This window comes from Amblyomma americanum, chromosome 1, assembly GCF_052857255.1.
Source record: "Amblyomma americanum isolate KBUSLIRL-KWMA chromosome 1, ASM5285725v1, whole genome shotgun sequence".
NCBI classification, from domain to species: domain Eukaryota; kingdom Metazoa; phylum Arthropoda; class Arachnida; order Ixodida; family Ixodidae; genus Amblyomma; species Amblyomma americanum.
Window position 1 is genome coordinate 77,162,414 of NC_135497.1, and position 27,172 is coordinate 77,189,585.

At 46.8% G+C, this 27,172-nt stretch overlaps 1 protein-coding gene and 1 pseudogene across 2 annotated transcripts in view; one reads left to right on the top strand and one right to left on the bottom strand.

Moving 5' to 3' along the window:
* LOC144113076 (ADP-ribosylhydrolase ARH3-like) overlaps window positions 1-27,172 on the bottom strand; it is a 176,112-nt gene that overhangs the window by 124,131 nt on the left and 24,809 nt on the right. The gene's annotated exons all lie outside the window — the stretch shown is intronic.
* On the top strand, window positions 25,203-26,542 carry LOC144133425 (uncharacterized; annotated as a pseudogene).

Consider the following 27,172-nt stretch of genomic DNA (forward strand, 5'->3'; position numbering starts at 1 on the left):
AAACAATTGGTCTTTCCCCTCAAATTTCGCAGCATTAGGCACAGTTGCGCCTTGAACAACAACATATCTAGGCATTCGAGAGATTTAGCACTCAAATCGATAGTCTGAGTTCTTGTGCTTTAGATACCGCTTCATAATTAGGAATAGTGTGCGCACACGTCACTCTCGGATATCGTGATTTCATTTTTTGCGCGTGGTATCGACCACCAATTTCCTCACGACATTTAGTTTTAAGCTACACGATGTATTAAACTAGTTTATAATCTGGTTACCATCAAGCCCCCCTAAATTCCTCATGACATTTTGTTTTAAGCTACACGATGTATTAAACTAGTTTATAATCTGGTTACCATCAAGCCCCCCTAAATTCCTCATGACATTTAGTTTTAAGCTACACGATGTATTAAACTAGTTTATAATCTGGTTACCATCAAGCCCCCCCCCCCCTCTTTCTCCTGAGTGATTTTCATTTTCTAGCAATTAATGGCATGACATCATTCTCCTCCCACCTCTGATGGTTCATTCGAGCGCTGAGCAAATTGCTTGTCGGCGTATACGATCTGCACAGCAGTCTGCTAACACCCTTGACCTTATTTTCACTACAACACCTAAACTTGTTTTCTATTTCAAATAAAGGTCTGGTCTTAGTGTTTATTGGCCAAATTATTTTAAACTGCACGCTTCTGTTCCCGCTACCAAGGCGTCGAAAGTTTATCATGACTACAAAAACGCAGACTCTGACTCTGTATACCGTGAATTCATGATTTAGTCCATTTTTTTATTAATAAATGCATCCCTCAGAAACGCATCATATCTAACCCTCATTGTCCCTGGTTCAACGCACGCCTGCGACTTCCGCTAACAAAAAGAAAAGGCGATTTTTGCGGGTCAAAGCAACACGAACAACCGAACGCTGGCGCGCCAACACTGAGTACAAAAAAAAAAAAAACTGCGTCCGAGGCAAAGAAAGAATTTTATCACCACACGCTCCCATCTCTCCTCAGAGATAATCCGAGAAAATTTTGAAATGTGGTCACCAAGAATAAGCCGAATACAGTATACCTGTCCGATGACAGCAACACTCGACTCCAGACACTGACTATAGTGACGCTGCAAAGTGTTGGAGTTTTTTGCCTCGTGTTTTTCTTCCACTATGCAATCCTCCCCATGGATCCGATAACGGTTGATTACATTGGTGTATCATGTTTAATTGCAAGACTGAGAATTTCAGCGCACCAGCTATCGTCCGCCACCGTAAACATACTGAGAGTAATTATCTCGCACCGATGACGATCGCTTCGTGGCGCTGACGGCAGTCCAGGCCACGCGTTCCGTCATTCGTGTTAAGTCTGTGGGCGGCTGTACAGTTCATTTAGTTCAGCTTTCTCGTGTCCACGCTTCAAGATTCTCTGCCTGCATTCCGTGGGTGTATACTTTGGGTGACTACTTCCCTGATTCGGTCAGAATTAATCGGAAATCCCCATTCCCTGCCGCGACGGCGAACCAAAAAATTACATTTCGCAGAGACGGTACCAGTAGCGCCATTTCGCGCCAGCCAGACGAACGAGCGGGGATTCCTGAACTATACCTGAAATGCGCACTGCCAAGTCAGCTTGCCTAAGGCGCTGCTGAGGGTATGAGGGTAGGCGTGACGTCATGCCCGCTAGCTCGTAGGCAGGCTAAAGTCACTGAAATTAGGCTGGCGCTCGCTCACCAAACGCCAAAATACAGCCATCCGCTCAAAAATAACCGGAACGATGACTGTATACTTGGGTAATCGTATCTTACTAATGAAAATCTAGGGCTTTCTCAGTATTACCAGGTTTTTATCAGTATATGTGGGTAATTCCTGTAATTTCCTGCAGTCTGCACCCGGTGTACAGTCAGCAGGGCTTAACTTTTGCTGATAAAAATTTCTGTCTACGCCCTGTACGTATAACCCACAGAAGCAAGGTGTCCAACAAGCGCGTAAAAATTATGTGCACACGCAGCGCAAGTATATCGCATAACGTCGTAACTAAAAAAGCGTTCGGAATTTCATGCCATATTCGACGATAATTTTGAAAAATAAGATCATGCATTTTCCGCACTACAGATAGTCCGCAAAGCGTAAAATTAAAGCCGTACAATTTTATTCTGCGAAAGGTAAAGGTATTAGCCGAGCCCGCGGAAGCGTCGAGCGTTTGTGGACATGTAGAGCCTGCGGACTGCGCACCGAAAAATACGGTACAGGGAAGCCGATTAGCTTGTCACGCATGTTAAAAATTTGCAACGCGAAGTAATGAAACACGGGCCGTAAAAGAGACGCATGGAAGCGTTTACTTCATTCCCGGCTTTCCTTTGCGTTGTGAATGCACGCTTCAAGAGGTGAGGGGATGCGCCTCTCACATATTTCCAGCGTTCACCCTCTACGACGCACATTTCCATTTGTTGAGCGGGCAACAGAATAGCTTCCATAGACACTGCTGGACCAGAAGCTGCATGCTTCAGTGATACCTCAATCATCGCTCCGTACTTTATGTCAGCGATGCCGTCTGCAAGCCCAGAGTGTCCAGAAGCTCGCCATATCGGGAGGCTAACCCCCAAAGCAGTTCGCAAACACCTAAGAGACACCTCCGAATGTGAAATGCTGCCTCCACACAATGCCCGAGTACGAGAGCTTTCGAGCAACAACAAAAAAATGGCAGGCGATTTAGCCGTTTAGCATATCCATATTGTGCGACTGCGAAAGCATGGTTCTTTGCAGGTGGACAACCCGTACCTCAAAGCGCGATAACTGACCCAGGGAGCCAGTTATGCGGCCTTCCTTTCCTCAAAATCAACGGAGTCTAATCTTTCCTCTGGTTTTGAAAAAGGAAAGGTACATAACTGCCTCAATTACCAGGTGGACGGCACCACCTACTCAAAGCGCGATTGAGGCGTCTACTGCTGGCGTTCTTCGTCGGTTTCTGCAGCAACACGTCTCACACGCTCCCGTTCTCTGATTAACTTGTTGGTGGTGCTCGCGTTCTTCCTCGGTTTCACTTAACCGGGCTTCACACACACGGACACCGCTGAAGCCCGGAAAGCGCGGCTAGAAGTGCTCTCGCAATAAAAAATAATGTGGATTAGCTCAGCTAATCCAGGATATACAAAGCGAAATATGTCCACGTTCACTGTGTTCATTAGCGTTGGCGTTGCCAATGTTCTAGACGGCGATGGCTATGAGCAAAGGAAGAGCGCATAACTGGCTCCCTGCATATGCGGACGCCTCATTCGTGCTTTGATACATGTGGCGGTGGTGAGAGAGAGATGTGGCCTGAATGCATTAGCGCTGACAGCGTTGTGGCTGACATGCGGCACTGCAGCAATAGCTAAAACCGCAGCGTTCATTTGGTGATCAATTTCTCGCGATCAACAATTAACTGCATGCCACCTGCCAGGGTGGCGGTGAGGGCGCGCTGCCTATCCAGTGTGCGGAACGCAATGAAAGCAGGCTTTTGCAGTTGAACACCAACGCCACGTACTTGAAAGCGAGATTGAGGTCTCCATTGACCCACGGAGCCGGTTGTGCGCGTTTCCTTTCGTGAAAATAAACAGCCTTTGCAAAGTTGTCAACGCCAATGAACTCTATGAACGCCGTCGGCTCACTTGTTTTGTTTGGTTTTTGAGGAAAGGAAACGGCACAGTAACCATCTCACATATCTCGGTGGACCCCTGAACCGCGCTGTAAAGGAAGGGATAAAGGAGGGAGGGAAAGAAAGAGAAATCTGAAAGTTTGATTTTGAGGAAAGGCGCGGCGCAACACCTGTGGCTCGGTGCTACTAGTGCCGCATGCGCAGTAGTGACTAAGAAGCGAGAAAGAAATATCCGCGGCGAGGCGCGCGTTGTGACGTCGTGTGCCTCTTCGGAGCACCGCTACGGCGAAATCACATGTTCGCGGACAGTAAAGCTTTCGCTTTAGAAACCTCCGAAAATCGCTGCGAGGAACGTTGGAGGGCGCGAAGCACACTGGCTCACAGTAAAACGAGGCGGGGTGGGTGGTTCTGACGAAAGGCGTTGCGACTGCTGTGCTCACATAGGACACCTGAACCGTGCCGCGGGGAAAGGCTGGAAGGGATGAAAGGAAGGATAGACAGTCGCAGGAGCGGAGGGCTTCGAATTAGTTTTGACCACTCGGGGATCCATAACGTGAGTAGACCGAAATCGCATAGCACACGGGCGTTTTTGCGCTTCATATCCGTCGATATTCAGCCGCCATGACCAGGGTTTGATCTCGCGACATGGCGCTCGGGAGCCGAACGTCGTAGCGGCTGGGCTACGACGTTCTACGACGTGGGAAGCGTCCGTTCGGACATTGGTTACAGCCACAAGCAGCACGACACACACAAAGGGACTCTAGCGCCGCGTGTCCACTGTCCGCTTCTTCGCAGCGAGCGCCTCATCTGTGAGGCTACAGAAAGCAGGGATAACGGAGCGTGCGCTGAGGCCAGCAGCGAAGGCTTGGTGCATATCGTCGTCAGTCAGCCTTCCGGATTCTTTCGCGTATTCCTTCTTTTCGCCACCTCGCAAAGCCCGAACCGAATGGGCAATTGCCATATCTTTTTACAGCTTCACTGTAATTGGGCTGTTAGTTTAGAAATATGCTGTCCACAACTTGGTTTGGTTTGGTTTACGGGGTTTAATAACGTTCCAAAATGACTCAGGCTATGAGGGATGCCCTAGTGGAAGGCTCCGGATAATTTCGACCACCTCGGGTTCTTCAACATGCACTGACATCGCACAGTACATGGGCCTCTAGCATTTCGCCTCCATCGAAATGCGACCGCCGAGGCCGGGATGGTGCTTGGGACAGCAGCTGAGCACCATTACCAGTGAGCCATCGCGGGGGCTCCAAAGTGTCCTGCACAAAAAGTCACACACAGTTGCACAGACACTCCACGCAGACCTCATCTCTATGGGTTGTACGACTAGTCATAAAACTTGCTGAATATGATACAAATATGGCACACAAAAAACATGCACGTTTTTAATATCGGCATAAAAAAACAGGTAAGTAATGTAAAATGCAGTCTTGGCTGCCTTTGGCATTTAGCACGTCATAGTGAGCATAGAAATACAACCATAAAAACCACACATCATGACAATAGCATCAAAGCTGAAAATAAGAATATAGTGCAACAACCCTTGTAAAAACAACATAATGTGATGTCGGTTAAAAGGAGTATTTCAACACAGTTCACATCTCAGAAAGGTGACACAATAGTATCAGAAGAAACGTCCAAGTTAAATGTGTTCAGCAAAAAGACTGCTGCATTCTTTTGAACAAAACCTAGAACTGAACAACCAAAGCCATTGATGAGTGTATTTGGCCACAGAACATCACCTGTCATCAATTCCAGGTGCTCCTTCAGTTAAAAATGCTGCACTGGCTTTACTATCAATGCTGGTATACTACGTCTGCACAAATAAATACCCAATGCGGAAGCATCAGTGAAAAAAGAGTTCACCAGAAGACAATTTAGATACTGTTAACTGTTTGGAACGAACACACCTGTCAGGACGACAGACTTCTTAAAGTGCAACAAAAATAAACTTTAACAAAGGAAAAAATAAAGTGAAATGCACATATGCTACACAACTTTATTGATTACTGTTGAAAGAAAACTAAAGGAACAGCATTCATGAAACCACTCCTATTTAGCGAGTAAATTGGTCTGGACTGGACTGGCATTATGCTGCTGAATAATGATAAGTAGCAGTTTCTCTCCTAACTATGCGAGTGTCTGATGCTCTTTGGTAGCGTTTGATTCTCTTCAACTGATTCAGAGATGTCACTAGGGTCAGCAGAATCCAGTGGAGTGCCCCTGTGCGTCCACCGCGTTCACCCCATCAAAATGCAGCTGCCACAGAGGGGATTCAATCCAGTGACCTTGGGGCTCACCATCCGAAGACCAAAACCATTGAAGTAGTGACACTTTCATGTACAGAATTATTCACGCCAGGGGCTTGCTACTACATGTGGGTAGGATGAAACTGCCTTTGGCTCTACAAATATACCACAAATAAGTTGGTTTTAGATGCGGGTCGATTCTCCCGTACACAAATTTGTATATTCTGCAACCGACAACCCTGCCTTGCAAATCGTTTTCATTCCCTGATTTAGCCCATATCGCTCTGAATACCGTATTTACTCACATAATTTGCGCACCCCCCCACTTTTTACCCGTACTTCTGAAAAAAAAAAGCTACTTTTACTTGCATATTTTGCGCTCTCTGCAGCACTAGACCATGAGCATGTACGCGGGTGCGCGCAAGGCAGGCTTCAGAAAATCGGCGCAGCCACGCCGCCGTGTGCGGTTGTGAAAAGTGCGAGTGGCGAGGGCAAAAATTAATGATACCACGCTCCCTCACGCTAGCGGTCGCTTTCCCGGACACAGTTGCACGCGCACGCCTGAATCCGAAACTACCGAACCATTTGCTGTTCGGTTTGCCGCTAGTCAGCGGAGCCGCACGCAAGGGCGTCGTTTTATCACCCACTATCTCCTTTGCCTCCCAGTCCTGGGTTCGCAATCGTACCATTGCGTGTTTATTGCTTTGAGCTGCGCACGCGCCATCATGCCATCCACAGGAACTACATAACGTGGGGCGGGACAAGAGGGGGTATGTGTCCTATATTTTGAGTAAATTTTTTTTTTGGCCAGCGAGAGGTGCGAGATTGGGGGGGGGGTGTATGTGTACACGCGGCAATTTTCGCGTAATTTGTGCACCGCCTTTTTGAAGCCTTAATTTGAAAAAAAGTGTGCAAATTATGCAATGAAATCCTGTAGATATTCAAATACCAGCATCAAAACCTGTTAGTCATACAGCTACCTTGTTTCAGAGGCACTATGCAGATTAAACCACTTGACTTCTTGCATGTAGCTATGTACAGCTTGAAGACCACTCTGATTATAAACAACTCAGTTATGGTTATATGATCAGTCTGCTGCAATATTTGCATTCTGCAGAATTCTACAACAGAGCAAAATCTTTGGCACTATCAAAGTCTGTTGTAATGAGTTAGTTTACTAAGATACAATGGCAGTGCTGCGCAGCTGTGAGGTATTATTCATGACTGCTGGAGTCAGTGGCTCCACTTATTGCTCATGAAGGATGAGGACCCTAATAAATCCATTTGACATCTGGCAAAACAAGAGCAGATGGACCGATAACTAAAGCGACACCAATCCAACAGCACAGAGAACTATACTACAATGTACTCTCATTACTTCAAACTAGCTTAATTCGAACTGCCTGTTCATTTGAACTGATGCTTTCATACTGTTAACATCCAGCATGTTAAAACTGCTACCATTAATTTAAACTTCCTTTAATTAAAAGCATTTTTTTCGCACCCTTCATGTGAAATTATCGAGAGTCAATTGTACAAGCCTGAACCATCTCAGTGATATGAATGCTGGTGCTGCACATAAAAAATAAATATAATTTACTAATGGCACAGATATAACATTAGAATGGGCCTCTGCTTTTAACCTCCTTTTAACTTGCAGCATGCAAGCAGCCGTGTGCTCCACAGAAAAGCATACAGCACCGCTGGCAATGAAAAGTCTACAGTGATCTCTGCCTAACAAAGCTCGAACCCTCTCATCTGAGGCATCCTCATAACAGTTCAACAGCATTTTCTTCCTGGCTTCCAGCCTAGGACCATAAAAGCTACAAAGGTAACTAAAAAAAAAAGCCAGTGAAAAGTTCGTAATCGAAGCAGTGGCTACGTCCCTTTGACAGTCACCAGAGTCCTGCTGTTACCGACTGGTTGCTAGTTGTTTACAACCTCTTGGGTGGAAATGAAGTAATAACTAGGCAACGTGACAGCGTTAGTAACCTCTACGAATTGATAGCTAACTTATATGGTCAGTTAACCCTTTAAGGAGCTTTGTACACAATTATGTACACAGCAAACCCTGAGATTGTTCTGAGAGCTGGGCTGCACCTAGCAGTGATTTCTTTGTTTCAGGTGAATTTAGCATCATTCACATCTCAGACAGGTTTGTCTTTTATGCCATATAGCAAACACAATAAATAATACTCCACAAAATAGTGAGCAGAGTAGCACATTGACCGCCATTTTATGCAGGCACATTTTACCACCAGTAACAAAAAACAATTTCTTTTTCGCAATTTCTACATCAGTGCACACCTTTGAAACAGAAACTTATTCCACAATCCCTGAGGTGTTTACTTGACAAATCCTGGCATTTTAATGTAGCTATTTCCAACCATTGGGACATTCAGTACAAAATTTTCCACATCCCTGTAAAAAATTAATCAGTGACGTTTTGCACTAGAAAACTAACCAACTGCTTTTTTTTAGGTCTGAATATACTATTAAGACTTAAAAATATGTTTTTGATGGAAATAAAAGATCACCGCTAAAAAGAGTTAAGTTTTGAATATTCTTCAATTATTTATGAATAAATGCGAGCAAATTATTAAAAACTTTATCAGCAGCATAGCACTGTCCATTTCGAATGTTTTTTGCATGCAAAAAGGGCCTTGAGAGGTAAATGAGCAAACAAACAAAATATTACGCTGTATCCGAATAAACGGAATCATTACCACTGTTTCTGTTCTTAATTATTTTCTCAATTACTCAGTCATGAGCTTCACATTATAACTGACATTACATTTGCATGCTCACCTACACTCACACTGACTCAGAAGCCAAAACACCTGATCGTAATGCACCAAATCTGCCATGCTCGGTGCCGGCAGCTCCCTTGGATGTATCAATATTCATACTGCTTCAGTGAGGCCAATACAGATGCCAACGGTGAGATTCAAGTTCGTGGTATACGTCTTAGCACAGCCTTTCATACCATACATCACTAAGAAATTGCTGTCTTAGCGATGGCCCCCGACGTGGAAAACGACTCTGGAAAATCCTGCAGACGAAAACAGACAACACGGGCAGGAATGCGTAGTGCTTGCACATGAATGTCGTCGGTGGCTACCACCCTACAGTGACCGGTGCATGATATCAGCAGGAATAAATGGAGCTCCTCAATCGCCTGCATGTTCAGAAGAGGCAAAGCACACCTGCATGTGGAAACAGCCATTTAGCACTTATACACCCTGTATCCTCTTAAAGGCTCCGTGCTTCTGCCACTTCTTGCAAACTTTGGACAGTTTGCAAGAATGGATGCTAAGCCATGGATGCTACCATGGATGCTACCATGGATGCTACGCCATATTCTGAGTGCTACTACCCTTCCTTTCCTCTGGATACATGAACAGCCAACACGCTGGCACTTAACCCGACCGCAGAAGGTGCTGAAGCGACTGGTGAACATAGGCTTGCAGCAGCTGCCTCAAACAGTCAAAGGCAGATGCCGACATATTAAAACATAAAGACCTCAAAAATAAAGAAACCGAAGCTCTAAACACAGCTTCAGAAAGACACCATTGCACCTTCGGTAGTACTGCTGCTGGAGACCCACCGCAAGGCTCTTCAGGATCGACTACGTCACTGCCGAGGATGCATTTTGGTGGGAGAATCATTTTCGCGTGCAACATCGCCAGTTTAAGTGCATGGTTGCAGCGGCTCCCGTCTGTATCCTTTGTGCATAACTGCCATCACTGGTGGAGTCACACAGCCTCCATGCATGTATTTTCCCTTCCAAGAAACAATGTCATCATCCACGATGAAATGCCTGTTGACATGGAAAGAGTGGAAAAAGGTTCTTCTTGGGGAGCTGCTCAGCAGTGTGAAGCCAGGATTGTTTCGTGGATAACAACACTTGTGCACAACTGACTTGTATCGATTTGCTTTGCTGTATATGCCTCACATAAGAAGCATTTATTTCTTACTATGCACAGAGGTATCCAGAAAACTGAGTCAGAAGTAAAAGCATCATGTAAAAGCATCGTTTCTTGAGTGTCTGGTTTTCGGAGACACCAGTGGTACGGACTACATGAGTAAAATCATATTTTCTGCTTTCCACCGGGCCAGTTAAGCAAGATAGCATCAATATATGTCTTTCTAGTGCTCAGTTTATATTTCTTTTTGATCATCTTGAGTGTGAAGGAAGCACTTGAGCTCAAGTACCTGCAGTGCAGTGAAGGCTGAAAACAATCTGCGCTGTAGATTTTTCAATGCCTAAAACTTGGTGGAGCCCATTTTTCTCACGATTCTTGGATGATCTGCTTCCATTATAAGATGGTAAGCACGAGGAAGACGCTTGCCATGGTTCCTGCTGTACAGGAAGCAAGGAAGAAATTCAGCAGAGCAATAATATTCAAGATAATCTGCCTACAAAAAAGAGAATGCAACATGGCAAGAAAAACTTACTTAAACCTTTCAGGCACAATTTTTTGTTTTTCGAAAACAATTATTTTTCACTTAGACAGTACATTCCGGCCTCAAGAAAGGAAAATAGACAGTTTTACAACATGAAAACCCAGTGGTTAAGTTTTTACAGAGATGTGCAAAATTCCACAGAAAATGTCAGATTGGTAAGAAATAGTAACATCGAAATGCATGGATTTGTGTAGTAAGTGCCCGAGGGATTGTGGAATCACTATGCTTTGAAGGTGCTCATTACGCTCAACACTGAGCAAGAGCAATCAATATTATCACTGGCAGCAAAATCTGTCTGCATAAAAATGGCGGATGACATGCTACACAGCTCACTGAAACATTATTTACTTCATACGTGGTATGGGACAAAAAATCAGCTTATTTGGAGACAAGAAGGGTGCTAAATTCGACTGAAACCATAAGATCACACTCTCAGAAAAAGCAGCGAGTTCACTGTGTACGTAATTGTGTACAAATCATATGAAAGGGTCAAGGGGGTACGCAAGGCTGAAGAGTCAATTTTTGAACTGTTGCATCAATTTTGATAAAAACTTCAGGGATGGCTTTGCTTCTTGTTATTAGACTGTATGGTAAATTTCATTACTATAGCAAAAACAGAAAAAAAAACCTGTACCTCTCATATAGAGCATTAGGTGCACCTTAGGAAAACTTTAATTAAAAAATAACGAAGATATACTAGATGTTTTTGATTAGATACCTTCTAGGTAGTTTATAGTGCAGGGTAAGGCCAGTCGTGTTTTTTCGTGTCACATCTGTAAAAATCTCATCACTTTAAAAATGAAGTTCATTTCTTATGTTGTCATTATATGTAAGACATCTGATAATTTTTTTGTGTTAGAAAACATTTAGGGATTTAAAAAGTATCTCATTTTGTTCCTGACAAATTTTAGTGTAGAGACTACATTGAAAAACAGCTGTTCACAAAGCACTTTGAAAATGATAGTTTTCCTAACAGTTTTGTTTTCACAAAAAGTGCAAACTGAGAAAAATAGTTGCAAAGATTTCAGTACGTGGTATTTAATTTTAAAGCCAAAAATAATTAATCAAAGTGCCCTGCTGAATAGGTTGGGCCCTCTTCCAATAGGACACTGCTGTGGGCAGTTGTTTCAAAGTCATCTTTTTTTACCAGCTTTAGAGCTGTCCAGTGCCCCTGTCTGCAGTCATAAAGTGGTCTCCTTGGTTGCTTGGTTGGTTGGAAAGATAAACAAATATCCAGCATCAAACATAGCTGAAAATGAGGTCTGGCTTAGCGAGACTCTGAGTGGCACGTAAAGTTGGAAGTTGGAAAGTTCATGTGCTGTGTTTCCGCCAATCCAAGCTTCTGTTTCGGTTTGCCAGCCAGTCCGCAGATCCCACGGTCAAAAATATGACTGTTCTTTAATTTTTTGTCACTGTCTGGTGTACACTCAACAGAAGATCTTCCATATCTACAAGGCACGAAAAAAAAAACTTTCCAATGTGGGCATTCACTACGAATTAACTTTCTTGCCTGCTGTGCAGCCCCATCTTGAAAAAAGTGTTCATAGGCACTTCCGACAGCAAACACGCACCACCATCTCGAGAAAAGAATTAATTTTCTTCTTGTCTACAGCGCAGATAACAACCAAGCCTTGCAAGAAGCTTCTTTATTAAATCAGGAACCCAAAGTAACACACAAATTTAAAAACAACTTCTTTTGGTCAAAACTGTGATTTTAGCCCTGCACCCCCCTGAAGTTTAATATAAAGAAATTGCCATCTATATAGATCCGTCGCAGCCTAGTTGATTAAATGTGCATCAGAGCTATACTACTGAAAGCAGTGACAAGTTTGGTCTTCAAAATGACAATCGAGCTGGCATATCGCAAGGAAATAAGTCTTAAGCTCTTTTGACTAGGCAACACAGTGCACCTGTACCAACTGTCTTGAGTTTGCAGAGATTGTTGAGCAATACATTGGGCCACTGGTAAGAACTGCATGTAGTATGAAATTTGACCCTCCATTAAATAACAGTTCTTACGAAGCCATGATGTGTCTCTTTTGTTCTTATTAGACTGTGAGTATCCCACTCAACAGTGCAGACATTGAAGATGAATCTATAATCACTGCTCACCTCGATTTCATGAAAAAGAAACTGAAAAGGCATTCCCCCGGCTTTCGAAAGCTTAGCAACTCAATGAAGAAAACTTGCTTTTCCAAAAGAATATGGGTCAAGAGCATTAATCTGTCTGCAGCCGAGGCTCTTGACAAGTACCCACCACCAACACTGATATAGTGAGTATGAAATACAGCATGGTTTGCTCCTTGTTAACAATAATGAATGAATACACAGTTTACACTATTCATTAAAAGCAATGTTACTTTGGTTTTGAAACGGCAAGAGTCAAGTGTGTTTGCACTTTGTCTCATTAAAAAATAATGCCCATTTTTAGCTCCACCAGTAGTTTGCTGTGGTAATGGGTGTGCATGTAGAAGCAAACGAGTTGGAGTTTGTGAATGTGCACCTTTAGCTTTCCAAGATTCATCACTCTGCAAAATCAATTCTATGAGAACTGGAAGAGACCCTTGTGGAAATGGAAGGAGATGCAAAAAAATGTATGTCGGCAAGGGCTCATTCTTTGGTTGTGCCCACTTTAATTTGTTAATTAGCATGGACCGCTGCACTCACCGAGTTGAGTCTATGAAGAGATACTTTCAATGTAGGCATACTGTGAATACTACCATGCCTGGTAAAAGAGCAGCCCACATTTCTGAAGGGGCTAGTAAGGAGTTCAAGTTTTGAATTTATTTTTTTTTCTTCTCTGTTGGGCTCAACAAACTGAATTTTTATAAGTACTGTATTTCAGAATGTCTACCCCACTCTTCAATTCAGAGATGGGAACCTATACAACTCCAAAAACATCTGCGCCACCTTCGAGGATCTGAAGGCTGATGACGTTACTGCTGTGAAACGTAATCCTCTGAAGGCTGATGACGTTACTGCTGTGAAACGTTACGTTTCACAGAAGACGTTACTGCTGTGAAAGGTCTATACTGGATACTGACCACCACATATGCTCCGAAAAACAAGGAAACATTTTCCCTTTGGAGCGTTTTGGTGGAATGAAAAGTGCAGCACTCTTCTATACTGGTCATGTGCGCAATTTTAGCTATAGAGAAGTCGCATGATGGCACCAAACAATGAAGCCATTTTTGGGCAATAAATGCCTGAACCGTAATTCCTCAGTGCCAGTATCTGTTTCTTTCCGAAATCTGATGCAGTGATTGCACTATAGCACAATTTCTGCACTGAAGCATGAAGCTTGTGCAATATTCCCTGCTTTTACAGTGCAAGTTTCGCTTTGGTTTAGTTTATGGGGATTTAATGTCCCAAAGCGACCCAGGCTATGAGGGACCCTGTAGTAAAGGGCTCCGGAAATTTCAACCACCTGGGGTTCTTTAACGTGCGCCGACATCACACAGTACACGAGATTCTAGAGTTTCACCTCCATTGAAATTCGACCGCCACGGCCAGGATCAAACACAGCGCAAGTTTCAATTAGGATCATTAAATGCTTCCTCTACAATACAGAGAGCTAAACATTACCACATGATGAAATTTTTAGGTAAGGGAAAGAAGTAAAAAAGACTGGTAATAGTCACCAGCTCTAGGCTCATTCTGGCAACTAGGCTTTTTCTGTGGTAGTTAATATCTGTTTCTAGTTAAAGACTTGTGCTGGAAACTAGAGGCTTCTCTTATCCGGTTAGTTCAGGGTATATATTAACTTCCTGAACTAGTAACCGTTACTAAGCAGCCTTTCACTACTTGCAGTCACTAATAACGTAGTGAATATTGTGATACACAGGTACTGTATTTACTCGCATAATTTTCACACCCCTTGTTTATTATGCAGATTTTTACTCTTAAATCTTTTACTCACACATTTTGCACTCCCTGGTGCCAGAGACCATCAGCATACTTGCGGGTGTATCATCGCGTGCAGCTACTAAAGGTGAGTGAGTGGCTAGGGAACATCACCACGCTGGCCATGCCGTTCTAAGGAAAATGTCACTACCAAGGCCAAGCCAAAGTGAGAACATACCTGATGAGCGCATAGTGCGAGGGGCGAGAATGACCAGCATTTTTGGGTAAGAATGAGGGATTAGGGAGCCAGAACCAGGCTGGCTCGACGGCCTTGATAACAACCCCCCTCCCCGAGACATATAAACACAAGTTTACGGATGGCTGTCAGCCACGGGGTGCCAGTCGCAGATGTATGAAAGAGAATGCCAAGAATACGAACAGTTTCTACCTGAGGAATCTGAGAACTAGTTATCGTAGAATTTAAAGGGGGAGCTTTCCGTAAGCTGGCTTTATTTCCAATGCAAATGAAACATGACTTAGTAGGCGAGAGGGTTAGACCCAGGGGTGGGAGGCGAGATGTCAAGACATCCAGCACATGCTGGAGGGCCAACTGATGGATAGACGCATCTGGATGACAGCACCACAAGGTTATATCATCGGCATACGCAAGCACACGGGTAGAAGGGATGGTTTCTAGGGCTCGAACAAGAGGAATAAAAACCACATTAAATAAAGTGGGGGTGAGAATAGAGCCCTGGGCACTCCGCTATTGGAAGTGAAGTTACCAAAGGGCTTTCCGCAGGCACGCACACTGAAGGTTCGATTTGTTAAAAAGGCGTGAATGGAGAGGAGAAACTGATGAGGGAGACCAAGAATTTGAAGGGAGGCAAGAATGGCAGAGTGAAGGATGTTATATGCCTTAGTTATGTCTGCAGCGATCCCGGTTCGAACAAGGTGACTCTGCAGAAAGTGGTGAAGCACGTCAGCAGCGAAAGTAGTAAGACCGTCCTCCATTCCAATTTGTGGGCAAAAACCGATTTGGGAGTCAGGGTAACAATCATGAGATTCCAGCCACCACAACAAGCGTGCGGCGAGAATGTTTTTATAAAGCTTGCAAATGGTAGGCGTGAGGGAAATTGGACAAAGAGGCGAGAGAGATACAGGAGGCTCACCTGACTTGGGTATTGGAACCACAAGAGAGAGCTTCTACTCTCCCGGCATGACACCAGAATGCCACACTTCGTTGGAAGTATCAAGTAGGGTTTGCAAAGCAGTCCCTTCCAAGTTATGGAATAAGAAGTTAAGTATGCCCTCGTGCCTGGGAGTAGTGGTAATTTTTAGGCATTCAATGGAGCCCAGCAGCTCTGCCATGGTTAGGTCAGAAGTAATCCCATCAGAGGGCTCTGTAACTGATAAATCAGAAGATGTAGAGGTGCAGTCATGGTGTGAAAAAAACTGACGGGCCGCTTGTTGTGCAAATGTATTACCCTCCAAATTCAGCACGAGGCGAATGCTCTCTGTGTAATCTGCAACCAGAGAAGGGCGCTCCATGCCGTGAAACACTCTCAAAAGATGTTGATTGCCCTGCGTAGGGGATAGGCAGGCACACCATACAGCTTAGCGTTGCCTGCTTAGTCGCTTTGCATAGCGCTATGCATGTGCGGTAGCTTGGAGAAAGGCGGGAAGAGCCGATAGGTCCTCGGGGTGACGAGAAGCATAATGATCCATCTGGCGACAAAGAGTCCACAGATTCAGGAGCTATATGTCCGGGCTTGGGTCGTCTTCATTTACAGTAGTGGTAATAGTGTGAGTCGCAAGAACAGCAGAGAGTGGATAGTGCTGAAGACGGGTTGAATGTAGAATGATTGTCTGCATGTACAGAGTCCCATGATGTTATGCGTACGCTGCGGCATATTTTCCGTAGAAACGAAGGAGTGAGGGTGATAAAAATAGGGCAGTGATCAGTATACCTCAAGTATCTGATTCAACAGGCCAACGAGGGTAACCGGGGCCTAACCACCCAGTCAAATCAGGCGAATACAGGCCATCTCATGGGCAGATAGAGGTATGCGGGCGGTTTAAAGAGGCCATGACAGACTATTTTCACGCATACCCTGCTTATCGCCTTTAATTCCCAACAGGTTAAATTACAATTCCCCGCATTTTCAGTTGATTCTGTGTGGTAAATATTTTTAAAACCAATTTTTTTCGTTTCTTCTGCGAACTGCTTGCTGGTCTGGCAACCTCTGATCGCTGAACGTCACTAGGGCATACATGGCCCGCGTCGCCTCCTGCGAGCTATTGAGGTGCTTGCATGCACACCGTAGACAGCGGTCGCTCGAAAAGTTTTTTTCTTTTAGCTTAGCGAAATAAAATGCATTTTCCGTGTTCTCTTTTGGGAAGCCTTCAAAACTTAGTACACGAGCTGAGTGATCCTTGGGAAGGCGGACTTGCTCATGGCGGCCGTTTTCCGATTGTTGAGGAAACAGAAATCGATGGACCCCTTCTTTATTATTTACGTTTAGAAGCATGCGGTTCGTATGTTATGAGTGTGGTCTCTTTTGAGCAGTCAAGTGCTCCCGTGTGTGAAAAGCGGCACGTGCTGTCCATGCCTTCGCCGAAGTGCGCTGTGAAAGCCGCGGCGTTTTGTAGCTAGCTACCAAGTTCTTGTCCACTATTCATCGGCTCGATAATTAAACTGAAATTATCAAAAGGTGGCACTAGAGTAACCTTGAGGCACGAAAGGAGCAGAGAAAAGTGCCGAGTGCGACTACTTTCCCGCTGCATGTATGCGTTTGTAAATCGAACATATGTTTCCTTCGAGAACCCTTTTGTGGGAACCAAGCCGCCTGCAAACCCCTACGTGACTCGAATGCTTTCACTGCCCGCACCGATGAATAGTCGCTGCCATCTAAACGAGTGCTTCAAAATAATAGTACAGCATTAAGCATTTTGCTGTACATGCGCATTGTGCCCCAGGAGTGCGACGATTACGACAACTGCAGCCCCGCGCTGAGGTTGTTTACATGGCTGTGCGCAAACAGTATCGGTCGTTTGCGTGGCATAAAACGCCAGGTGGGTTATCCTTATCTTAAATATTACGTAGTCTTGCTCACAAATTGCACTTTTACTCCTTTACACACCATGATAATACTGAATAAGCGCCGATGATGCTATATCGCCTGCATGGGAAACGCTTCGCGTAGGATACCGGCGCTTTCCGCTAATTGTATCTGCTTTCTCTTATGTCACCAAAATTTAATTTTAGATCGGTTTAGCTAAATATACGTTCGGACATTACTTGAATTAATGAAAAGAACCAGATTTGTTGTCCACAGTCGACGCTGCCGACTGCCTTCTGCATATGCTATGCAGACCGGGTCACATATATCGGCACTTCCCCCATTGTACTCGAGTCCTGCGATGTAGGCAGTCGTCGCTTTGAGGGCACTGTAGCCAAAACTACGCTCGACAGCTATTTGCAGGCGCTAAAAGTTGTGAATTTGCTCAGCGCAATCGCCGAAATCGCACACATGAATCCTGTGTACTCGCTAGGCCTCGTCACGAAAGGGGCCGGCGGTCCACCGTCGACCGAAATTCAAGAATATGGCAAAAGTTCCTCAATGATTAGTAACAAAGTGTGAAGGTATGATAATAGCCGCTTGTTTCGCTTTTTTCGATACGGACAAGGTCCACAAGCGCAGTTTTTCGGGCCGTCTATTCACCGGGCGTGAAGCTTTCGCTCGGCCGCACAAGCCCAGGCGACGGCGGCGAGCGGCACCGTCGTGCGGCGTTTTCTGCCCATGTCACTAGCCTCGCCGATTGGTTCTATGCGCAGGCACCGCATGAAATCACGTCTTCGCTGGTGCACGCACATCGCGTATGTCGCCGTGGCTAGCATGTGGTCCAATAAGTTTTAAAATTCTTAAGTTTATCGAATGTCATACCAACTAGTCCCCTACCACTCTCCTCTGGTTCCCACTAAGCTGACTCTGCTGACTCTTTAACATTACTACGATACGCGATCGTTGATGGTGCTGGCGTCGTTGTCGGTGTAGCGTGACAGACCAGTGCGTCAGCGACGGCATTTGCGTACCGATCAGCCCACCGACCGTCGATCGCCGTCGCATCGGCCTATAGTGTGACCGGACCCTACCTATACCAAAGAAAAAATGCGTTACTGTTATTATCGCTTCTGCGGCACCAGTCACTCATATATGGGGGATGACTGGTACTTCGATCGCCCGCAGAAGTACAGGGGGGAATGAGACCTCGCTGCGCATATTGCAGCAACGAGAGCAGACGGCGTTGCTCCGTGCATGCCCTAGTGATGTCACGAGAACATTCAATATGGTGGTAGCTGCCGGTGGGAGGAGTCTCCCAGTCTCAATTTCGATCACTTTTTTTTTAATATACAGCGCGTCCAGGGCAGCCAAATTTCGGAAATTGAATCATAAGCTCCATTAGTTACTGAAGGACAAAACTGCAATATGAAGAACAACCATGTCATGGCCCCTTTAAAAGTTGAAAGGAATGATCTGAAAAGCTACCTTGGATGTGTGTACCCCTTGAGTAATCCGATGGGTAACCCCACGAAGTGTGTGCGCCGTTGAGGTCTCCATAAACTAGAATACGGATACCAGAGTTGGTAGAATGGAGAAAATGAACCCATCCAAGATTGGGAGATGCGGAGCCAAGGTGGCCATAAAATGAAGCTAGAATAAGGTGTGCGTGCAGGTTTAACAAGAAGGGCGACGACCTCTTGACGTGTGTTGCACCACCGTGAACGGTCGAGCGGCGTATGCGGAACTGAACTGTGAATATAGATTGCAGATTTACCTGGGCTGAGGGAGGAGGCAATGCAATGGCTATCAAGGATAGAGGGTGAATGGTATGCGCAGAATTCCGAAAGGCGTGGAAGTGAATTATGCTCTTGCAATAGGAACGCCCATGCGCTTTCCATCGCGAAGGCAGATGTTCACTTCAGAGGCCTTATTAGCGAAGCCTCGACAGTTCCATTGCACCACCATAGATGATGCACAATCCATGACGAGGCCGAAGAGCTTCTACAATGAGGGAGGTCTCTTGCTTCATGAGCTCTAATATCTTATCCACTGTCGGGGTAGTCACGGCGAACAGGTGGTCGGCACCTGATTGTGGCCCAGTGCTTATTCAAGGCGATTCCTATGAATATTGCACAGAGTTATTGGAATTCTTCGAGAGGAATGAGAATGACGCTGTTCCCGACGCTGGGTGAGTTCGTCTAGATGGCAGCGAGCCTCCGCGATGGCGTTGTCCAAACCTGTGTCTTCATCTGTGATATCCACTTTGTAATGGATCCACTGGTCATGTTGGTGTACCACTTGATCCACGAAGGTGAGCTGCTTGTGCGTATGAACGCTGCTGAGAAGACGTATAGTGAGGAGCAGGGTCAGATAAAAGAAGTTCAGGGAAGTTGTTGTCACATGCGAGAGCAGCAAAGCGTTTAGTACTTGCAGGAATATCCACTTTTGCAGGCGACTTGTGCAACTTCTTCGCTTGCTCCTTCTTTTGACAAGCAGGGGAGCGAATGTCATGGTCTGTCGATTTGCATAGGGCACAAAGAGCTGTCGGTTCATTCATGTCAGCCACAGCTGCAGGATTAGGGCACGTATTTTGCATATGTCCTTCTTTACGGCAATGATAACAAAAATACGACGAGGTCGGAAGGGCTGTGGTTTGATGATCGCACTACAGTAGGTAAGGTACTCTGGGAGAGTCAACAGGCCTTGCAGGATGAGGAGGTATGAGCCCCGGCACCTCATAGGCCGCGCTTGCAGTACTACGTGAGTTGAACAGTGAATGTTTGCGCACCTCCTCAGGAGGACTTGTGCTGTCGGCGTGATAAACCATGCAGCGGAGGGCGTCAGGGCCAGATGGAAAATATATTTGCACCGGGACATGCTTGCTGTCGTCCAGGGGGATCTGTGTAACTGTGCACATTTTCTGGGCATCCACCAAAACTGTGCACATTTTCTGGGCATCCACCAAGGATTGCAAGTTTACCGTGACGGTGTTCGATGGGCAATGGACAACAAACCTGCAATTGTTCGAAGGGCCAAGAACGTGGTAAATTGTAGCTTGAACATACCAGGCAGGGAAAGCAGTCATATCAAAGCACAATGTAGGCTTGATGGTGACGCAGAACGAGTTAGTAGCAGGTGGAAGCGAGGCTTGACTCACAGGAGGCATCTGTGGAGGTGGCAGGGGCTCAGATGCTGGTGTCGGCCCTTGATGTGAATACTGAACTGGTACGACAGGCACAGTTTCTTGAGGGACAGCCACAGGCACAGAGGCGGTGCATCGGAAGACTGAGCAGGCTGGAGGCCCGTAGGCACTGAAGATTGCGTGGACATAGCGGTCGCGTCAGATGGCTCGCTCGGCAGCACCGAGGTAAGCCTAGCTTGCAGCTGAGAATTCCGGTTGGGTTTTTTCACCCGAGAACCCGCCTTGCCGGAAATCTCTCTGCAGGGGCGTCTTCGGCATTCATTCTCTCGGAAAGCACTGTCCCACCCACGCAACACGTGAGAAAACAGGCGAAACAAAGCAAAAACGCAGAGCTAGAAGCAGACACGTATCCACCCACTAGGTCTTAGTCTTCTTCTCTATCTGGGTTTCTGCCAAAATTTTGTCTCGCTTGGTGTCATTTCAGTGACATCACAATGGTCAAAAGAAAGTCATTCAGTATGAAAGACAGGGCCTGTCCTCAAGAAATTTCATAACTAATCTGTGAGCACTCTCCTGACAAGATATCTAGCGAAGCTTGAAGCTAAGCGAGCTTTCTGAATTTCGGGTCTGACATAAAATGGCAAACAATGCTTCACACAAAAAGAAGCCAGGGTGGTTTTTATACTCTCCTACCTCTCATTTTGTGAGGGTTCACTAACTGAGAGATGTGCGGTTTTAAAGCTACTCTTTTTAAAGGATACTGGCCTTCTGGCACCGTGGTAGGAGATAATGTCCTTATGAGACACGGGCTGGGTAATTAATAATGCAATGAATGTATGGTTAATCCTACCTGTACCTCAACAAGCACCACCATATCACTATCACCACCTTTTAACAAAGCAGCACCATATAAACATTTACATACATAGTGCACTAATTTACTTTTGGATCCATTATAATTCAATACGGGTTGGAAAGCAGAGTTTGATTTCTGTCAAAAGATTTGAAAGAGCAATTAATAGAATCTCTGGGTGCTAGTGCTCGCTTTCTAAACACATAACATTTGAAATGTTCAAGTATTGCTCGATCTCCCTCTTTCTGTAAAAAATAATCTGTTTCATCTCTTTGTGTAAGAGACTGTTTACATGACTACACAATGTTCTTGATGTAATTTGCCATGTTTTAAGACTCTGAGCAGTGTATTGGGTGGGCTCCATCAGGCAAAGTATATCCGCCCTTTTCCCTTTGATCCAAAACCTAATCTGAATAAAGCAATATAAAGCAATATCTATTTATATATATCTACTTCACAAAACAAAGCAACATTTACCTTGTACGACAAATGAAACAGGTTCAGAATGATATTATGCTATGAAAATTGGTATAACGGTTTGATGTTCAGTGCAAGCAAGCATTTCACACAGCCAGTTCAATCAGTACAATATCAGTTTGTTTCAAATAACTACAAAGACTTACCTCTGTGCAGCAATGTAAGCTTCAAGAATTCTGCAGTCTATCAGAGACTGTGCCACTGAAGTGTCATCAGCGTACCTGTAGTAGCAACCAAACTTGTGACCTGAAAAAGAGGAATTACATATACACTTAGTTTTTATTCAACCACACCAGTGCATAGGTTCTGTGCTATGTAAAACACAGTTACAAGTCTCAGCTCTTCAAACCAGACATAAGCACCATCACATTACAAAGTGTGCAAGTAGTGTTTGTTTATGGGGGCATGATGGAAAGGATCAATCAGGAGATGGCAGAACACAGCAAGATGAGAAGCATGGACAACAAGCTAGCAACCTGATGGTCATCTTTTCCGTGCACCTTTCAACATTCCTGCCTTCTTTTCTTCGGCAGAGACATGCTGTGATATTTCTCCCTCACATGCAAAGCTCTTAGAGTGGGGCAGTCAGTGTTTGAGTGAACCGTTCCCAAAATTATTAAAATCACATGTAAAGCTCTAACAGTGGGGCAGTCCATGCAGGCAAAATTATTAACTCAGTACTTGGTACAACACCTGAATTTGCAATGAAGCATGCTGTACTGTAGCTGGCTGACCTTAGCCAGTCAAAATCAATAAATTAATTAATAAATTAGCCAATGTGGCATGCCAGCAGTGTCTGGCATAAACCATGTTTGCATCAGAGCTCCATAACTACAGGACGTCACAAAAGACACAGATGGAAATGCAGTGCTGGCTGCTGTGATGCGCCTTTGAGACTCCTTGCAAAGAAATATGTAGGTGGGTAATCCAGCAAGCTTCTTTGGCAAGGCCAAGTGTTCACCTTAAAGGGGCTGCGAAACACTGCTTGAATGGACGCCAGTTACACTTCAGATGGATTCTTTATGCCACACAGATGCTGACTCAAAAAGAATTACAAGAATCGATGCATAGGAACGGGAGTTATTCAATGAAGAAATTTCAAAATACAAGCAAACAAAATGCTGCCCTCAACTCGATTTTCGCACAGCTTCTCATTCCCATTTCACTCTCCCAGTGACGACACTTGGGGGGACCAATCAAAACAGCCTATCTGAGCACGTCGCAGAAGTTTGTACTTCATGGTTGCCTGCTCTCTGTAACTCGTTCTTGCCAAGGCTGGCAGCGCCGTTTGCATGATTACAACAACCATGTGATCGCCCAGCTGACCCAGCTACCCAGCGATGCTTCGTCATGTCGACAGCGCAGAAGGGAACACTGATCAGCCACGCTCCCTGACTTATGGATCCGAACGTGATCCTAACTAGATCCGAATTTGAGCGCGAGATAGTGTGACGGCCTGCGGAAGATATCAGACACATTTAGCATAGCGCGTACCACTACTGCTTACCGCCTACCATGGCCCGTCGCTCCTAGCACGCTGGTTGGTCACGGCGAGCAAGGAGCGCGTGCTGTTGACGGGAACGTGGCGCCATCTGCACCACCGCCCATGATCCTCCACAAGCTAACGATGCGCTCTGCTAAATGTGAAACGAATGACTTTTTTCATTGCATCCTTCCTTGGGACCGAAACGAACTCTTATATAGAGTGCAATGGCTCGATCGGATCAATTCCGCAAAGCCATTCTCAGATACATAGAGAGTAGCCATAAGTGTTATGTGCTAGGTCGTAGGATGTTTACAGACAGACGCAAAGTCCGTCGATGCAAAAAGTAGCCAGAGCCTCTGGTGGTGTATTTTTGTTTTACTTGCTTTACAGCGCTTCTATCTAAGGCAAACAAGTTGGTTTTGTTGGTGTAATGTAAAACACAAAAACTTGACAAAACGTATCTCTAGTTATTAACCCAATTTGCAGTATATTTACTGTTTGTCCAGTCACCAAGCTCCCACCAAGTGACGTCATATCCACTGCTAAAATGCACCACTGTATGCCGTCAACGCGATGAATTTGTTTTTGCGAGCTAACTAAAATATTAAAAACCGGAGTATACGAGGTACGACCGATGCTAATACCATCACTATAACTCATTCTATGCAACCAAGAGGCAAAACAATGCCCTGATTATATGTTTCAGGGCCCCTTTAATAGGACTGCTTGCCAGGCAAACTGGTCTCCAACTGAAATACATAGCAGCAGTTTTTTGTTTTTTTTACATGATGTGGGGATTCGCGCTGTCTCGAGGGCAGCCTGTGCTGTTCCTTTTCGACTCCTGCGAAACCCCGTCCGCTAACGAAGGCCTGGTACGGCTCTGGACGCCGCCCAACCCCCGCTGGGCCCTCCGGTTGAGTGGGGATCCCGGCTGCGCTCCGTGGTGTCGTGCTACCTTCTCCTCTGATTGGGCCGTGGGGCGTGGCGTAGGCGGAAAGCTGTGCTTGCTCCGGGGCCGGTCGCGGGGGCTCGGGGGAAGGTTGGAGACAGGCGTGCGACAAGGGCGGAACACGGGCCAGACACAAGCAGCAAGGTAAGTGAACGACCGTTATTCGCTGTCCCCGAGGCCTTTGCCGGTGGTCATTCGCGTGCCTTGTCGTACAGGCCCCTGACATCACATGCCGAGAGCCTCGTGCACCGCCCTTGCGGAACCTGCAAGCGCCCGGCGAAGGCCGCTGAGTAACCACCGCCGCTGACCTGAGGCAGCCGCGGCTCGCACCAGAGTTTTCCCACCGCACCAGTCTGCGCACGCCAACCCGTGTTCGCGAGCGCATCTGCTGCAGCCCACTGTCGGGTGGCGGTGGACGCCAGGTGCGCAGTAGTTGAAGGAGTACCATACAGTGCTTTTGTTTGTATTATAGTTGTCTGCACAATAAATACATGTACTGTGAACGTGCTAGTTCTCTTGGATTGAGAGGGTACGAGCGTGGCAAGAGCAGACCGGAACCCTTTTGGCTCGGTGCTCGAACCACGCAGTGGGTCTCTCTCTTCGCACGCGCCCGGGACATGTAAGGAAGCCCACTCTTGGGATATGTACTGGCCCCATGCGCGGAGGCATTCAAGGAAGAGCCCACATTTCTGGCGCATGAACGTGGGGCAGTGACTGCCTGTGCAATTGCTGCCACGCACAACGAGCTGAGAACCGGCGTGACCAGCTTGCCGCGTCATGTACTACAGTTTTAGGGAGGCGTCACCTTTGACGTTTCTCACCAACGTCGCCCAGTGGGAAAACTCTATCGTCGCCGGTGATGTTTCAATGTCGGGAAGAGCAGAATCAGCGGTCCAACGGGCTGCAGTGTCGGGCGTAACAGAGGAAGCTTCCTTGACACTCGTTCGCTCCGGTTTGAGCCGCTTGATGTAGAACTAGGTAATGGAGGACTGCAATCCTTGATGGAAGAAGGCAGATTGCCGAACACGCCACTTGCTAATGGTGAACATAGACAGGCCCGCACTATCGAGCAAACGGCTGCTAGCCCGCTCGGACAAAGCGAGGAATTGGTCGCGCCCAAGGCTCCTGAGAGCTCGAGGCAGGCGGAAGAGAGAGCTCAGCTGCTTATGGATCCCGGACATGCTACGCCCCAAAAGGCGGGAGCTCTCACTGGATCCTCCGAACCAGACGCGTCGGCGCTGCTGCAGGATGCGATGCGGCTAATTCAGTGTTTATTGGGTGCTCTTCAGGCTTCCCTGGAAGCATCCAAGCACTCGCGGCCAGCAGTGAAGGTGGCCGTCCCAACATACCGCGGCAACGCCGACACAGTCAGCGTAACTGACTTCATCGAAAGTCTAACGCACTATCAGGCAGCGGTAGGGCTGGATGACAGCGAGATGCTCACACGCATCGTGCCTGTTGCCCTTGTGGAGCGAGAAGCGCAGTGGTACCAGCTTTCCGGTCGCCGAGCAACCACACTCAATGAGTTTAAGGCGGCTCTCCGTCGGGAATTCTTGCCCGTAGACTAAGAGCGCAGGATGCAGCGAGAGCTTGAACTGCGGACGCAGGTGCCTGATGAGTCATTGCTCGAGTATGTGCGGACGATGGAGGAGCTTTTCCAGATCGCCGAACCGAGCGCCTCAAATGACAAATGTGTCGCTAGGCAGGCGCATCCCACTTTTGCGGCCTACCTGTGTGGCGGTCGGTTTCGCGACCTGGGGAATCTGGCTGCGGAGGCCAAGCGCATACAAGGCAACATCCTCGCCATGCGCGCCTATCGCCCTCCACCTCCCGCCAGCGAAGCTGTGGAGCCGCGCTGCGCGTGGACTGGAGCATTCTCCTATGCGTGCCATGATTCCTCCGCACAAGCTGTGTGCGCAGTTGGCGCGGACACCCGCCAAGAGTGGAAATTGAGCGAACGCACTCTTGAACCGTTTACTTTTCACCGGCGTGCAAGCACTGCTGCTACTGCTAGTTGCTATCCGAACAAAAGTCGGACCCCAGCGCAGGGCAGGGAACAAAGGGACACATTCCCGAAACGGCCGGAAGGGAACTCAGCAGGGTGCACCAAGCAGGAGGCGGAATTTCCTAGACGCGGAAACATGCCTGCACGTGGAGTGCGGTGCAAGTGTGGCGAGCTGGGAGATATCTCTCGTCTCTGTACGCGTGGGCCGGTCCAGCAGGGAAACGGGGTCGGGGGTCAGGCGTGAGGAGACGCTTGACCGAGATAATTGCTGTTCCCTCCACATGCCGTGCTGGCCTGCCCACCGAAAGACCAGCTCCATTCATCAATGTCACAATCGCGGGCTGTGAAGTCGAGGTGCTCTTGACACGGGGGCCAGTGCCTCCTTGTTTGGAGACGAAGTTTCCTCCCTCTTAGAGCAGCGTTCTGTTTGTTTGAGAGAGTGTCGTGCGACTTTTAGCCTTGCCAGCGGCACCGTCCATGCGGCTGGTGCGGCGAGGCTGGTGCCCAGATGGGACGGAGAAGTGGGGCGCTTTCGCTTTATTCACCTTCCTGGACTGACTGTCCCCGTGATCCTTGGGCGTGACTTTCTTCGCAAGTTCCGGATCATGGCAGACATTGCGAACGGTGGCTACCGGATCGGCCCCGTGTCCCCCTTGAAACCCTTTGCAAGCCCACCCTCTGCTCGTGTTCTTGCCCCCTCGAGGCGGGTGCCTCCTCCTTGCAGCGCTGTGGAAAATTGAGCCGGCCCCTCGCCGGCCCCGACAGTCGCCTCTGTAACTCTGCGGGGGGGGGGGGGGCGCGTGCGCAAGACGGGGCTTTGCACCTATTGATTGCTAGGGCAGTTGCGCTGGGACGTGAACAGAAGGCTCGCATGTCGGATTTGCTCTTCCAGTATGAAGAGCTGTTCACTGACGAGCCAGGTTGTACCGATCTGGTGCGCTAGAAAATCGGGACTGGAGACGCGCTCCCCTTGAAGAGCAACCCCAGACCAGTTAGTCTGTCCAAAAGGCGAG